General features: G+C 42.5%; 1 long non-coding RNA gene across 1 annotated transcript; it reads right to left on the bottom strand.

The window, feature by feature from the left end:
* Positions 1–1,991: 1,991 nt before the first annotated feature.
* On the bottom strand, positions 1,992–10,009 carry LOC107311794. The gene is made up of 4 exons (XR_001554258.2): positions 8,554–10,009; positions 7,095–7,150; positions 6,407–6,570; positions 1,992–2,953 (listed from the first exon to the last, which is right to left on the bottom strand). It is a non-coding gene; the product is annotated as an uncharacterized LOC107311794 (long non-coding RNA).
* Between the last annotated feature and the right edge of the window lie 4,906 nt (positions 10,010–14,915).

Here is a 14,915-nt window from a genome sequence, read left to right as displayed (position 1 = left end):
CACCTCTTAGTAACATAATGGATAAATAAAAGAGGCCTTTTGTTTGCTCTCCATGAAAGTTACCAGTGATTAAGTGGTGCTGAGGGAACAGACCGATGCTCTCAAAACACCAACAAAAAAAAAGAAGAAGAAAAAAAAAGGAGCAACAACAGAACTGGCCATCAAAGCTGACTTCAAAGTGACCTACTTCATTTTGAGCTAAAAAGGCACTTGAATAATTTTCTTGTAATGTTATGCACATCTCCTAACTCAAAACACAGACGTGGTCATTCCAACAAAATACAGAAATAGCTGCTGGTCAGACACAAAGCACTCATCATTTGTGAGGGTCCGCTTTGTAGTCTTGAATTCCAAACAAAGCGATATACTCTTAGACAAGTTTTTCTTCCATGTGGATTCAGCAGCCACTTTTATTATTAAAAATTATGTCCAGAATATGAATTGAAGATAAATTGATATATTTTGTGCTATAATTGTGACTCCGTTGGCCTGGTTTTAGCTTTGACATCTTGCAGTGCCAGTGTATTTTTTCCTGTTTCTTTTTCCTAAATGCGTTAGAGATCCAGCTCTGTATGTGGCGCTGAAAACCAGAGCCAAGACAGCGAGTATCCTCATTAGCCAGATTTCCACGGTCTCTATTTAGGGTACAAGGGTACAATATTCCTGATGCCAGCCAGGATAAACAGGCTTTCAAGTAGGTTTATTTTCTGTTGATAACTTCCAGTCCTTTCAGTTTCTAACCTCATGCCTTTGAGATAGTCATCTTGAGTACTTACTTCTTGTGGCATTCAACTTCACTCTTTCAAGCTCTGTGGTATTTAAATCGAGATAATGAACCTGACTTCATATGTTTGGAACACCCTCTGTTTTCACAGAATGAATTGGGTGGTGGAGGCACACAAAATATGTACATTCAGATCTGCTGAATATCTACTTTTAACGGTCCTTCCATTTTTTATTGGCTTTGATTTGTCCATTGTTTGACTGGGGGCTAATTAAACTCCTGAATTTACAATGAGAATGTGTTAGTCTATCAGTTCCTTTGCTGATTTTAATTCCTTTGCTCTTCCAGTTAATTTTCGTTTGAATCTGCCTTTGTGTTCTCAGTGTGGCATAAAAGGGCTAGTGAAGAGCCTGAATGCAGGGGAAGCTGAGGGAAATTTCCATCTGCAATCAATCTCCCCCATTGCAAGAGGGGTGTTGGATGTCATTACGTGTCCGATAAAGACGGCTGAATTCAGTGATTACTGCCTGAGCAGCATAACAATTCCTTAGAAATCTGGTGCAGGAAGGAAGGGTTTAGGATTTCATCTAAGAAGAGATCTGTGCATACAAGGATATTATTCTTTTTTACCTTGCCTTAAGAATAAAATCATATTCGCAGGTATGCTTGTTTTAGGTTTATAGTAAGATGCAAAATGCCATCACACAATTGGCAACGTATTTCAGTACACGTAGATAAGGATGTATTGTATTAACAATGTAGGTTGTGTGTTTACAGACTAACAACGACCCTAATCATCTTAATCTTGTTGCTTTTAATGTGTACAACACATTAAAATATAACTTCCTCAGTATATATCACTAAGATATTGCAGACACAAACCCTTTAAGCAAAGGCAAAGCGCTGTAGCTAACGCAGATAGAACTACAGCAACTCTGTTTTAGCTACAGTGGGAAAACTTTGCTCAGAAATGTTAATTGAATGGTTTTAATTGAGTGCCAGAAAATTGCTTCTGTGTGGTCGTCCCTACTTACAGAATCTTCAAACTCAGTGTTTTCCATTTTTCCTTGTTTCTTTCTTTCTTGGCATGTGATTCCATAAATTGGATTTATAAACTGTGAATCTAAAGAAGATAGCATATTGTCTAGAGGATTTGATCCAGATGCATATTATTACTTTTTTTTGATAAATAACTTTTTAAGTACTTACAGTGAAGAGGGGATTTTTGTTGTTTGCTTTTTGTTGTTGTTGTTTGGTTGGGTTTTTTTGGGGTGAGGGGAGGGAGTTGTTTGTTTTGTTAATGTTTTAATCTCCCAAGTATCTTACGAGCAGCCAAATTAATGCTGAATAAAACTCCGGAAAATTCAATAGTATTTCAGCAGGGATTCATTCAGCCCTTGGGTTTTAGGCTGTATCGTATTGCAAGCTCTTAAAAATAAGAGTGTTTGGAAAGCTGCAGGCTTCCCATCTTTTTGTCTGGAAAAGTTATAAAATGGAACAGGCAGGCTTTTCACTGAGCTGCTGAGAACGCAGTTCTGGCTGTGCAATCAGGGCTAAATAAGGAGCAAGATCTGCACTAAAAATAGAAATGGAGGCTGATCCAACTGCAGCGGGAGTTACAATCCTTGCACAGCAAAGGGTTGGTAGGTTCAGCTGAGGACACTCAGTTACAGAAAATCTAATAAACTTTATCCCTCTCCTGTAAAGCCACCATACTCTAACTGCTCTAGCTGGATTTCTAGCAGTCAGCAGAACTATTAATCATTCCTGCAAATTAACATCTTCTTTCAGAAGCAGATTTTTTTTTTCAGAGAGAATTATATTCACCCCATAGTAAGAGGGAAATATGGGCTGGTTTTACGTAACTGTTTGGAGAATGTAGGGGAAAATTGCACAAATTTAACACTCTTTCTCATGGCTGGAGAAACGCATTCATGCTGTTCTTTTGAGCATTAAGCTGATGTGCCTGCTGATATTATAGACTCCAGGTGGGCAGGCATGCTCTGCTGACTCAGGTATCTTGCCAGGCCTTGGAACCTTGTCATGGACTGCAGATTTCACAGTAGGTGCTTTGAGGGAGGTTACTCTGCTCATATCAAGAACAAAGTACAGAACACTGTAGGTCATTCCTCTACTGTATCCTCTCCTGTCCCACCTTATCCTGTCCTTCATCGGGAGCGCAGTTCAGGAAATGTTGAAGTATCTGGGTCATTTGACACATGGGAAAGCCTAGACAGCAGAGAGAGTATATGGAAGAAGACCAAAACACAAGAGATCATTAAACTTTCACATTTCACAGAAAAATATATGTCGGTAAACGATGAATTAATTCCTTCATTTTCCTTTCTTATTTCCCTCCCCACCTGAATATCAACTACAATATTTCTTGCATACAGACTCCTCTCCCAGCACCCATAGTTTCATCCCTTCCACATCCCATATTGAGCAGACAGTTTAGCAGAAGCTGAGAGCAGATGCCCTGCAGGACAAGATTGGCACAGTGTTGTTGGTGGGGAGGAAGCAGCCTCCATATCCAGCTGAGTTCAGAGGCCTGTTGTTGCTGGAGGGAAAGAACAGGAATGCATGTAGTCGAGGAGGTATAGAGAAGGGATGATAATCAGAAATTGCAGTGAGTGCTGAAATATGTCTATCAATATATCTATCTATATGTCTATCTATCTATCTATATGTCTATCAATATGTCTCACTAAGAGAGCGGTTAGGCCCTGGAACAGGCTGCCCAGGGAGGTTGTGGATGCCCCGTCCTTGGAGGTGTTCAAGGCCAGGTTGGACGGTGCCCTGGGCAACCTGATCTAGTAAAGGTGTATGTTTGGTGGCCCTGCCAGGCAGGGGGGTTGGAACTACGTGATCCTTGAGGTCCCTTCCAACCCGGGTCATTCTGTGATTCTGTAATATATTTTGGTTGCATGCAAATCTTACACAGGTGGTTTCATTTACCAACTTTAGCTAAATCTTTATAAAACTACATGGGGCTTTGCCCTCATTTAACTATAGGCCATTCATGCCCTGTTTTTGTTGAATTTGTTTGTGTTTGTTAGAGCCCTTTCAAAGTACAGGGGAGGTCGCAGCTGTTCTTTTCATTCACATGTAATCTGGTAAAACAAACAACATATGTATGGGGCATAAGAGTGTAGCACTCAGAACACAGGGATTTGTATGTGAATTTGAAAACTGTAAATAACAAATTATGCTTAACCTTTATCTTTCTACCCATCAACCTGATTTGTTAGTAAAGATTTGTGTTGGAATTGAGGTTTTAATGTGTTACATTGTTCAGAAAAATAACACTACCTCGAAGTGCAAGATAACAAGGTCCATGTTTACATTCTCAGCCTTAATTCTAATTGTCGTAAGTCTCCTAGATTTACATAATTAGTACATTTGCATAATCACCAAAGACCTTCATCTGCACTCCTTTGAAAGTAGACCTGAACCATGCTGAAAAATCACACTTATATTTCATACTGCAAACATACAGGACTGACCACAGATGTAGGCACAGAGACTTTCCTTTAGAGCTTGATGGCATCTGAGTGCCTGAGTGAGCTCAGTAGTTTAGCACACTAGCACAGAAATGCTGACAAGCAGACTGCCGGCAGCCCACGCTGCCATATTACACTACCCACTCCAGGTATATCCCCTCTCTTGGGGAGAGGAGGTACAGAATATAGTCACACTCACATCTGGGCCAAAGGACTTTTTGTTGTTACAGCGTAGACAATAATTGTAGTGCTCTTATTTACTCAGGGAGATGGAGCTTCCAAATGCTGAATATTAAAAAACAAACACAAAACACATCACCAAGTCTCTTGCAAGTTAAGTGGAAAGATTAGCTGAATGTTTCACAAGTACTAAACAATTCATCCCTCTTTTTTTCCCTTGATGGAGACAGCTACAGAAACCCATTAGTCTGCACATTGTCATGAGGAGATTTGCTCTTGCATCAGACATTGAACTTATATGTGACTTTCTCAAACCACAGAGTCCTTACACTTTTAGTCTAAGGACCCTTTTAGTCTAAAAATACTGCCAATTCAGGGGAAATATGCTTGCTAGACTGAAACACTAGAAAGCAGACAGATACTTCAAAGCAGAATAGGTGGCTGTGATTCTTTTAAGTGATAGTAGCAAAGATGAATTTCCTGTAGGAAATGAGTAATTCACAGGATATGGGTTAGAACTTGACACCATGCAAGTCACTACTGAAAGTTACCACCATCTGTTTTTGGATGCCCTCTTTACAGCTGGGTCAGACCCTTAAACTGCTTTTTGTTGGCTGTCTTCTGATATGGCTTGAGTTGGTGCTGTGAGAATGTGACATTACTGTCTGTGCCAGGAAGTAATTAAATCACAACACTTGCATAAAGTCTTTTCTTGTATACTTAGTCTGCAGAGTAGCTTCAAGAAAGGTTTCAGTAGACACTCCTATTCGAAACACAGTCAGGAAATCAAAAACATTTGAAGACATCTTCTCAAAATAGAATGGTCCTGAATGATGGGTGTATCAGGCCCCAAAGTCACATAAGCAAATGGTTCAACTCCGGCAGATGTTCATATACATCTCTCCTAGAATTCCTGTTTCTAAGTAATTTTCCATTCATTTTGATGTATAAAAAGCTTTTCTGCTGGTTTGTTGTGCGGTGAAACACTAGTAATATCTGATAGTGTGAGGACATTCAATCAAACAGCTTGTTTTAAAGCTATACCTGCACAATAATGTAGATATTTAAAAACTCAAGCAGAATTTTCAACATGTTGCAGTTTCACAATGAAGGTAAACCCTCATCCCCAAAAGCAAAAAATAAGGGCACTGTAGAGAATTGGCAAGAATACTTTTGCTGTCAAAGAATTCTGTACACTTCCAGATTACAGCCAAGCAAAACATAGGTAAGCATCTGTCTGCAGCCTGTATAGCTGCAGGATGTCTTCTCTGCCAACTCATCCCTTAGATAGTAATAGTTTCCGTGTAGTTGTCCTATTGTTGTATCTTCTGCACAGTGGCTTGGACTTGCAGAGTGGCTCATAAATACAGTAAACTGGAGACCAGACAGTGCACAGGAAAATGAGGATGCAGGAGACTAAAAAATAGTTAAAAGAAGAGTGGGAAAATGAGGGTAGAGCAGAAGGGGAGAAAAAGAATAAGCTCTGAGGAATGTCAGTGCCAATAAATGTAATATCCTACTCTCCAGCAAAAGAGAATAAAGCACAGATGGAAACGGGAGGGTATGTTCATCCAAGCCCATTATAAGAAAGCAAGCTGATCGTTTCTCTTCTGTTCTTTACTGTGGTTTTATGCCGCTTCTATATAAAATCATGCATTGTCATTGGTGAGAAAAGGGTATACCTAGAATTTAGATGGCCCTTTAAAAGCAAGCATATGCTGCAAAAGTAGTGAGCAGCAGAGATGAGAAATAAATGATGGTGGCCATTCCTAGAGAACTCACAGACTTTCTGAAAGCCAGGGATCAGATCCAGGCTTCATCCTCCAGTTAAATAAGCTGCAACAGCCACTGGCAGATTTGTCTTCCTGTAAGTCAAAACCCCACTTTTGGACTTTGGATTCTTACCTTTGCCCTTTCATTTCAGTGAAAGACCAGCACGTACATATGAGCACAGAATTATTTTATTTTCTGTAATGATCAAACCCAAATGTTATTTTACCTTTGCCAGCTTTGTGTAGGGTGATGTGCCATCTTGCACATTTATTTTCCTGGAGTGATTCCCAGAAGTACGCCATGCTTTTTCTTGCTCATGTCTCACTCGCTTTATTTATGAGTTGTCTACACCAGGTTTTCAGTCCCTGGGGATAGGCCTACACAGGAAATCTGCAGACGGTATTCAATACATAAAAGTAGGGAGAGTAGCGAAAAAGCACGGTGATACTCCAAAGCATCTAATCTACAATACTCACAATTTCACCTAGATCATGGGTAGCTTAGTGTCTGTGTTTTAAACCAAAAACACCTTCATCTGTTTTGTCATGTAGAAGGAAAATACGTGGTAAAGACTGCTAAGCCTGAAAGAAATTTCACCTAATGCCACTGATGCTCTTCAGCTGCTAAAAATTTAGAAGCCAAAAATCTCACAATGCAGCTTTGTAGCAGAATTATGTAGTGTTAAAGGAGTGAGAAATGAAATACTGTAGCCTGGGTCTCTATTTGGAGTACCTAGCTTCAGTAAGCCGCACGTTTACAAAAATCTCCATCAGTTCTTGTGGAATTTGGTGGATTCAGTTCCTCCAACTGGGCATGCAGAGCTTGGGAGACACTGATTTAACATAAGAATAAATAAGTACTGACTTGAAAAATTCACTAGTCACTTAATAGAATTAAGGATAAATGACTTTTACCTGAATTGTTTTAAGCATGGAGTAAAATCCTTCCGTGTTCAACATCCATACATCACCTGAAATATCAAACGTGTGAGTTAAATGCTGTGGGGGTGCACGTTCAGTTCAAAATACCAAAACACAATTAAGGACAATGAGCCAACATTGCCAGGAGATATCCCTGTCAAATGGTAACAATTCAAATAGCAGATTCTGTAGACCAGGTTAAAATTACAATTAAGTTACTTTCTGATGACTGAATCTAATAGCAGGATCATAATTTTGCAGTTCTTGGCTCTTACTGATCACATGGAAAGTGTATTTTTAAACATTTTTCTCACTGTTAGGTATGTGAATTCTTATTAGCTGGAAAAATACATCAAGATGAGGCCTTTCTCCCATGCCATCACAGCTGGAAACATCATTTTGCTGATGAAATCTGATTAGTATCCTATTATCCCTTTGATCACACCTGTGTAATCTCATTAATTGAGGAATAACATGACTCAAGGAAACTTAATGGCTAGTAACACTGTATAGGGAAGCTGATATTCAAAGTTCAATGTACATTTTAAACTGCAGTCATATTTATGGGTTGACTGCCTACACAAACATGTATTACCATCCCCTAGGCTTGCTGTGAGATGCCACAGCCCCAGAGCATTCCTTATCATACAGATAAGCATCACAGTAGGTCAGGCCAGAAAGCAGGGTGTCACCCCTACCCATCTGATGTTCTTATTCACGTAAGAAGTCAATCTGATAGTCATCCTTACATTCCTCACCTGGCAAACGTTCCATTGCTGGGTGTCTGTAACTACTGCACTAGGTGTTATGAGTGTGTCATCCAAATTAGCTTGTTAATACAGCAAGACATTTCATACACTTCTGTGTAAGGCTAAGCTCTCCTTCACTCTCAGTATGACCACAGAGCAAGAGGGAAACCTAAGGGCTCTAAGTTAGATAACAGTTACTACCACCAGTTTGATTCAACCTTGCATCAAACAATATTAACCCTTATGCTGATGTGCAGGACAGACACATCCTGCTGGTAAGGTGACATGACATGCTGCTTCTGCCTGTTGTTCCTCCTAACGCCTGGACTCCCAAGATGATTTCCTTATTCACTCCATGACCCTGAAGAACTGATTACTCAGTGGGATTACCAAGAATGGGGTAGCCTGAGGACAGGTGCTCCTGAAGCCAGCTTTGCAGATGAGGCCTCTGCTGCCTCATCAGCTACCACTTGAAGTCCCAGCTCTGGTGTCAGCAAGTACCTAAAGGGAAAGGCATTATCCATACCCACACCACTGTTTTTCTGATGTAAGGGTCCCAAGTTACCTCACTGGAAGCCTACCACCCATGTATCTCCCTACACTCCTTCAGTACCATACACTACTGAAATGATTTCTGTAAAGGCACTGCACGGTGTGAGCCACCAGCTAGGGAGAGCAAGAGAGAACATCTGATGTTGTCTTACCCTGGTCATCGGTCCCATAGGTTTCAGCCAAAACTGCAAGAGATGCCCCATGTGAGGCTGGCTTGTTGACCTCTGCTGCTGTTTGCAGTGAAATGAAGATTACCCCTGCGGTGATTCAGGCTGACCTAGATTTTTATTTTTAAAACAAACTAGCTGGGGTTACTCAGGAGTTTATGCCCTGGTCTTGTTTGTTGTTGTTTCTGAGGGGTCTGTTTTCTTTAATAAGAAAGAAATCACTCAGAAGCAAGCCTAGGCTTGCTGCAGGTGGTTACATTCAGCCTTGACCTGCCTGGCTGAGAGCTTGGTGAGCTGCGGGAGGAAAAGTGTGCTAGTTTGAACTGGATTTAGTAGCAAGGATATTTTGACTTGGGCAGCAGAAAGAAAATTGTATAACGCTGTTGTGCTGTCCTGCATAGTAGAAACCAATGAATTGTACGACTCTTCTGTCTTTGCAATCAGTTTGTTATGCACAGAGCAATAGCCGTGGGATTAAGCACTTTATCTGCCGGGCCTCCCCTGGCAGCATGTGAAGAAGTTCATTATAAGTGCTTATCACATGATCCACTTAATCAAACCACTGGAACTCTGAGAGTAAGTCATTCTAACAAGACCCGTCAGAGCTGCCTTACAAACCACTCACTGATACACTCTTCCTTGGTTCGCATACAATGGGTGTCCTTGTGTCGCAGTGCATGATACAGGAAGTTCATTATCCCCAGTCCAAATGCAGACGTAAGGAAGGGAAGCGGGGCTTACAAAGAAGCGACAGATGATTTGCAGAGGATTCTCATTTGCCACTCAAATCCCACGTGCAGTTGGACCATAAGCCCTTCATAAGAAGAGCATTCTGGTCTACAACGTTACACACAGCAGCTACATAAATAGCTGCTTTTAGCATAGTAAAATAGAGATGACATGGGAGAAACTATTTGCTTCTGTTGATTAAAGGTTAATGAATGAGAGATAAGAAATCAGAACAGAAACCACACTTTTTGCTGGGCAACAGCACACATAATGCAAATAGCAGCAGAGCTGATCAATATTTGAGCTCATGCAAAGTACCTTGAAAGCTTGTTAACTCCCACTGTGCACTGGGAGTCAAAAAGCTCAGGCTCATGCAACAAACCAGGAGCTTGCACACACGCTGGCTGTGGTTTGTGTCTGTACACTGTACAGCTGGTCAGATAAAATGCCTTTCCCTGGAACATACCTAGGAACTGCTCTGGACATAGGAAACTGTTAGGTTGAGAGGTGCTCTGTCTCCTCAGGAGGATTCATTTTGCTGAGGCCCATCACAAGTTTCTGGCACTTACTGGTTTTACTGCACAGCCAGATCCACAGGCAGCATCTCACAAGAGCATGGAGACACTTACCTTTCTGCTACCAGTTACAACAACATGTAACACCACAACATGATGAAAGATACAACAACTATAGCAGAGTGGCACAACCCCACACTGCTGCAGCAGCTGTGGAAACAGAAATAAAGGAAAACCACTTACCTTTAAAAAAAAACCTCCAGTAGACAGGGATCTCCAAAGCAATGCCTTTGCCTACACTGCCAACCCTTAAATGAGGTCTGGGAAGGGGTGGATCCTGGCTTCACCCCTTCTGGTCACTCAGATTCATTGCATGCACCTGAACTCCCCTGGACTGGCCCTGCCTTCTACCAGGTGCTCAATCACTGTTCCAGGCCATGGCTTAGTGTCTCCACTACACCATGGACCAGTCTTCACATAAAAGCACCCTGATAATTTTCTCAGGCAGCACAGTCTGCACCTGAGGTCTACACCTCTTCTTTCACCCCTCAAGCTTATGTTGAGAGCAGCATTGGGATACGATGGGCTGAATGTTGCTTTTAGGTGGGGATGCACAGGCTGAGGAAAATACCATTTTGCTGTCTTTTTCCTCTTTGATTTAAAAATGCAATATAATGTAGCAGAAAGAAGACAAATCTGTGCTAGCTGGTTGGTTTTGCCACTTCCTTCAACGTGATTACTTTATAATTGCTTTCCTCTTTATCATACTTCCTGTGTGCCTTCCCAGTTTCTATTACTCCTATTTAAAGTCCCCATCTCATCTCTCTTTTGGGACATCCTTACTACTGGGTTTCTGCTGTTTCAGCTTCTTTACAGCCCCTGCTTCATGAAAATCATCTCTGTTAGAAGACTGGAGGGAAAATGGACACACAAAAATTATTTATATGCACATAGTATTTTATTGAGTAAGTCTCAAATAATAACTTTTCCTAAATGGCCAGTTTTCATTCATCTCCACTTCTCATGTAAGAAACCCAGAGCAGAGTGATAACATTCTGCTGACTGCAGCAATTCAGTGGTGAAGTGGAGATAAATCTTCTTTTTCCAGATGATTTCTTTGTGTCTTATCCATTGCCCTGTACATGGGGAAAGACACTTTTAAGCATCTGGAATCGTTATTGGCAGGGATATCTTTAATCTTCTTAAAAGAGAAACGGTTGGTTGTCTTCTGAGTGCTGTTAATTGGACATCAAAGAAAAATTGGCTTCTGTATCGATACTGAGACTGGATCTCAGTGTTTCTGTACGTCCACTTTATAGGAAAAATCTGGGAGGAAGGCTGCAGTGGGTGTTGCATGCATGTGGCTGTATACATTCCTTCATGTCAGTCAGATGCACACAGTATCTGCTGAGCATTTAAGTGATGCTACCAAATACAAACCCGAGTGGTTTTGGTCGGTACCAAGCCAGGCTGCGTTCTCTCTGCCAGCATAGGGATGAAAGAGTCTTTAATGCGTTAGCTACTCCTGGGCTGTTCAGCTCAATCCCCACCAGTGTTATCTTTTTAGAAGTTTTTCTGAGTAAATTGCTTCCTTTGAAGACTGCAGGCTTTTTAACAGCACACTGCAGCACCCGCTGCTTGCTGAAAATCCTGAGGCCAGCACACCAGAGCATTGAAGCTGACGAAAAATAGAATGGACATGTTGTAAGAGCTGTCAGGCCAAGCAGAAGAAGATAGCTTTGAAGAAAGCCACAAAGGTAGTATTTCCAGAATATAGTCCTTTAGAAGAAGTGGAAAACCCAAAGAATGAAATACAGTCAGAACGAGCTCCCTGCAGGTGGTGGCAGTCATGATTTTTAACAGATCAGTTTTAATTATAAACTATTATTTTTTTGTCCAATGCCGAGCATTACCATACCTTTTCTTTCAGCCCCAGAGAAACACACTTCTGTGGTCCCTGGAGGCATTCCCACAACTCTTTCCACCTTCAGAGGCTGGCAATGCACAGCAGAGAGGACTTGTCAGCCTGACCTGCCAATGGGGTGCTGTAATTCCCTTGCCCATGGCAGGACTCAGGCCGCTCCTTTCCCAGCATCCAGCCTGCTGGGGTTCACTGTGAGCACCCATGTTCTGCTGGAGGTTCCTTGGGCCCTCCTGTTAGCCTGGAGAAGGGCCTGAGGCCTTCCCACCATGAGCAGGTGTCACAAAATGGCCACCTTCTGCCACCACAGCTCAGGGCAGGTGCGAGGCTGCTGCTGGGAACCCCCAGTGTCACCATGTACCAGTGCGTTCAGCTCAGCCTGCGGGGACCTCTGTCATCTGCCACTGGCACAGTTTAAACAGAAGCGACGGCAGGGGAGAAGCTGTTAAATTAAAGCCAAAGAGTAACGAGAGATGTTTGCTTGGTGAGATAGCGTGCACCTGTTCTGCGTGCTGAGTGCTCTCCGAGGCCTCCTCACCTTCCTTTACCACAGCTGGCCTTCATGGAAGGCCATGCAGCTCCCCATTCCCTGCCAGGTCCGGGCATTTCCCTCAGCCTTACCTTGCAGCCAGACCCCCAAGATGGGCTGCAGGCTGGGGAGGGGTCCCAACCAGTCCCTGCAGTGAGTCTGTCCCACAGGCCACCTCCTGCCTGCCCTGCCACTGATTCTGGGGATGTCTGCCTCATGGCTCTGTTAAGTGGTACCAAGTGATGGTGGCTAGAAGGGCTTCCTGAGAGAAAATCAGCTTCGGGGACAGCATTTCATGTCTCGCACGCAGGGTTTTATAGGATTACCTTTGTACCAGACCCACCATACGGTTCCCTCACTGGAGAGGCCAATGTAGCTTATCTGTGGGATGAAAACATTGCTAGGCGTATTTCTGTCACACAGGTGGCTGGCATAAAAAATCTTCACACACATTCATGTCATCGGAGTTCTGGCAAGCCTACAAGACAGGCTGCTTCTCAGTGAGTTTTGTCTCTCCCTTCATGCTGCCCTCATCCCAGTGTTCGCTCTCATTTTGGGCGGTACATTTCCCTCCCACACCCCGCAGATATGCAGGCATTGGGGAGCAGCCCCCAGTACCTCTGCATTATTCCAGGCGAAACTTCCCTGTCACCTTAATCTCTTTCAACATAAGCATGTTAGTTTTGAAGCAGCCTGCATGTTTCCAGCCTCTCCTTCCCCCTTACCTGCAGATTATTCCTTTTTCACCATCCTCTCTCTCCCTACTTGTGTTGTTTGCAAAAACCTGCCTTTCCCCACCCTCTTCCTCTCCACAGCTCCCACCATCTGTCTCTCTACAAACACAAAGCTGTAGGGGAAATGATTCACTCGGCTGCGAGCTCATTACTCACACTCTCCCCATCATGGTTTCTGTCCTTGTAGGACGCTCTAACTAATGTAAAGATCAATGGATCCTGGGAATTGCTATTCAATTAAAATAAATAAATAAATAAAAATGCCCCGGCACTTAAATAGATGGGGCTCTTTGTACTTCCTCAACACCCGTGCTTTATTTTTCTCCCTCATTCTACTATCATTGTTTATCAGACAGGGATCATTGAAACAGAAGAATGGCAATGGTCGCTGGAGCATTTAGTGCAACCTTCTGCATCACATGATGCAGGAATTACTTAATGAAATTCCCTGGCCCAAACCAAGCAAATCTGTGGTAAATCTAGAGCACATATTTTAGGGTGACAGCCAGAATGATGAAAGGAATTTACTACCCAGCCTTGCTAATCATTTTGAATGCTTAGCTGCTCTCCCTAATATGCGGCTTTGTAAGCAGCAAAACAAACACAGCCTCATTTCCTGCAGCTTTCTCCCCTCTGGCCTCACCCACACTAGCTTCTACCTATCAAATGTAGAAGGAATTGGCTTTTGGGATCGGAAGCTGTTTAAAGCCTAATCCATAGGTGCCTTCTTTACAGACCAAACTAGAAATGGGAATATAAGCTGCACATTTTTCTCCTTTCAGCTTCTAGCTATTAGATCTCATTTATGTTTGCAGAGTAACAAGAATCATCATCACTCCATGTTGAACATGCCTTGGGTTTATTTCCTGCTGAGATTTCTCTGGCCCAGTTGGTTGTGTGTTCAACTTCTCCTGCCATGGTCTTGTTGCCAAATGACATCCCACATTTCTAAACTCAAGGCCCTCACCCCTTCTGTTCTCCCTCAAACACATTCCTACTAAATGTATGCTTTGAGTCCCGGAATTGTTTTTGAGTGTTAAAATACTTTAGATATGTGAAAGTACCCGAGACAGCCATGCAGGAGTGGCAGATAAGCAGCACTTCAAGAAAGTTATGTTTTCTAGACCAGCACTTGGAAGCTGAGCTTCAAGTTGTGCAGCACTCTGTGTGACCCTAAACGCCAGTGTTTAGGTAACCAAGTCCCCCTCCTCCCCCTCGCCTTTGTATTCACTTTGTTGACCTTTTAAGAAGGATTTCTGTCATGGTTTTAGAAAGTTATTTTCTTAATTGGAAACTTAGCTTTTCATTTTATCATATGGAAAAAATGGGACACCCCCTCCCTGTTCTCCCATGTGTAGATAGCAAGAAGTGCTGCTGCATAATAGAAGCTTATAGTGCCTTGTCAGGGAACTGGCAGCATGCTGGGTATGAGCCTCTTTCAGTTGCTGGGCTGTGGGATTTCTCTCTAGAAACTGGGGAAAAGCACAGCAAACACCACAATGAGAATTACAAGATCTGACAACAGTGGTTCCACCCTTCTCCTACTTCTCTGAGGCAGCTGTAACTCTTTATGCAAAAGGAAAATCCATGCTGAGGGTATCTGCAATACAGTGCTGTAATCGTTTCTCATGAGCACCACAAGCATATCCTGTATTGACATACCACACTGGCACGATCTTCACGGAAAGCTAATTAAATATTTTGGGCAATGTAACAGGAGTATCAGCTTCTGGTTAATTTACTTTTCAGAGAACTGAACACATTTACTTTGTCATGAAGCTGTATTTGGGTCACTCTGTAACAAACAATAAAGTGGAAGAGGATCTTGGAAAGAGCCTGTGTTGCGCAGGCACGGAGTGCTCTGCACCAGAGCAGGAGGTTCTTGTACGCCTACTCTAACAATAAGGGCTGCGGGATTT

Source organism: Coturnix japonica, chromosome 3, assembly GCF_001577835.2.
Source record: "Coturnix japonica isolate 7356 chromosome 3, Coturnix japonica 2.1, whole genome shotgun sequence".
In the NCBI taxonomy this organism is placed as follows: domain Eukaryota; kingdom Metazoa; phylum Chordata; class Aves; order Galliformes; family Phasianidae; genus Coturnix; species Coturnix japonica.
This window is presented reverse-complemented; position numbering and strand designations above follow the sequence as displayed.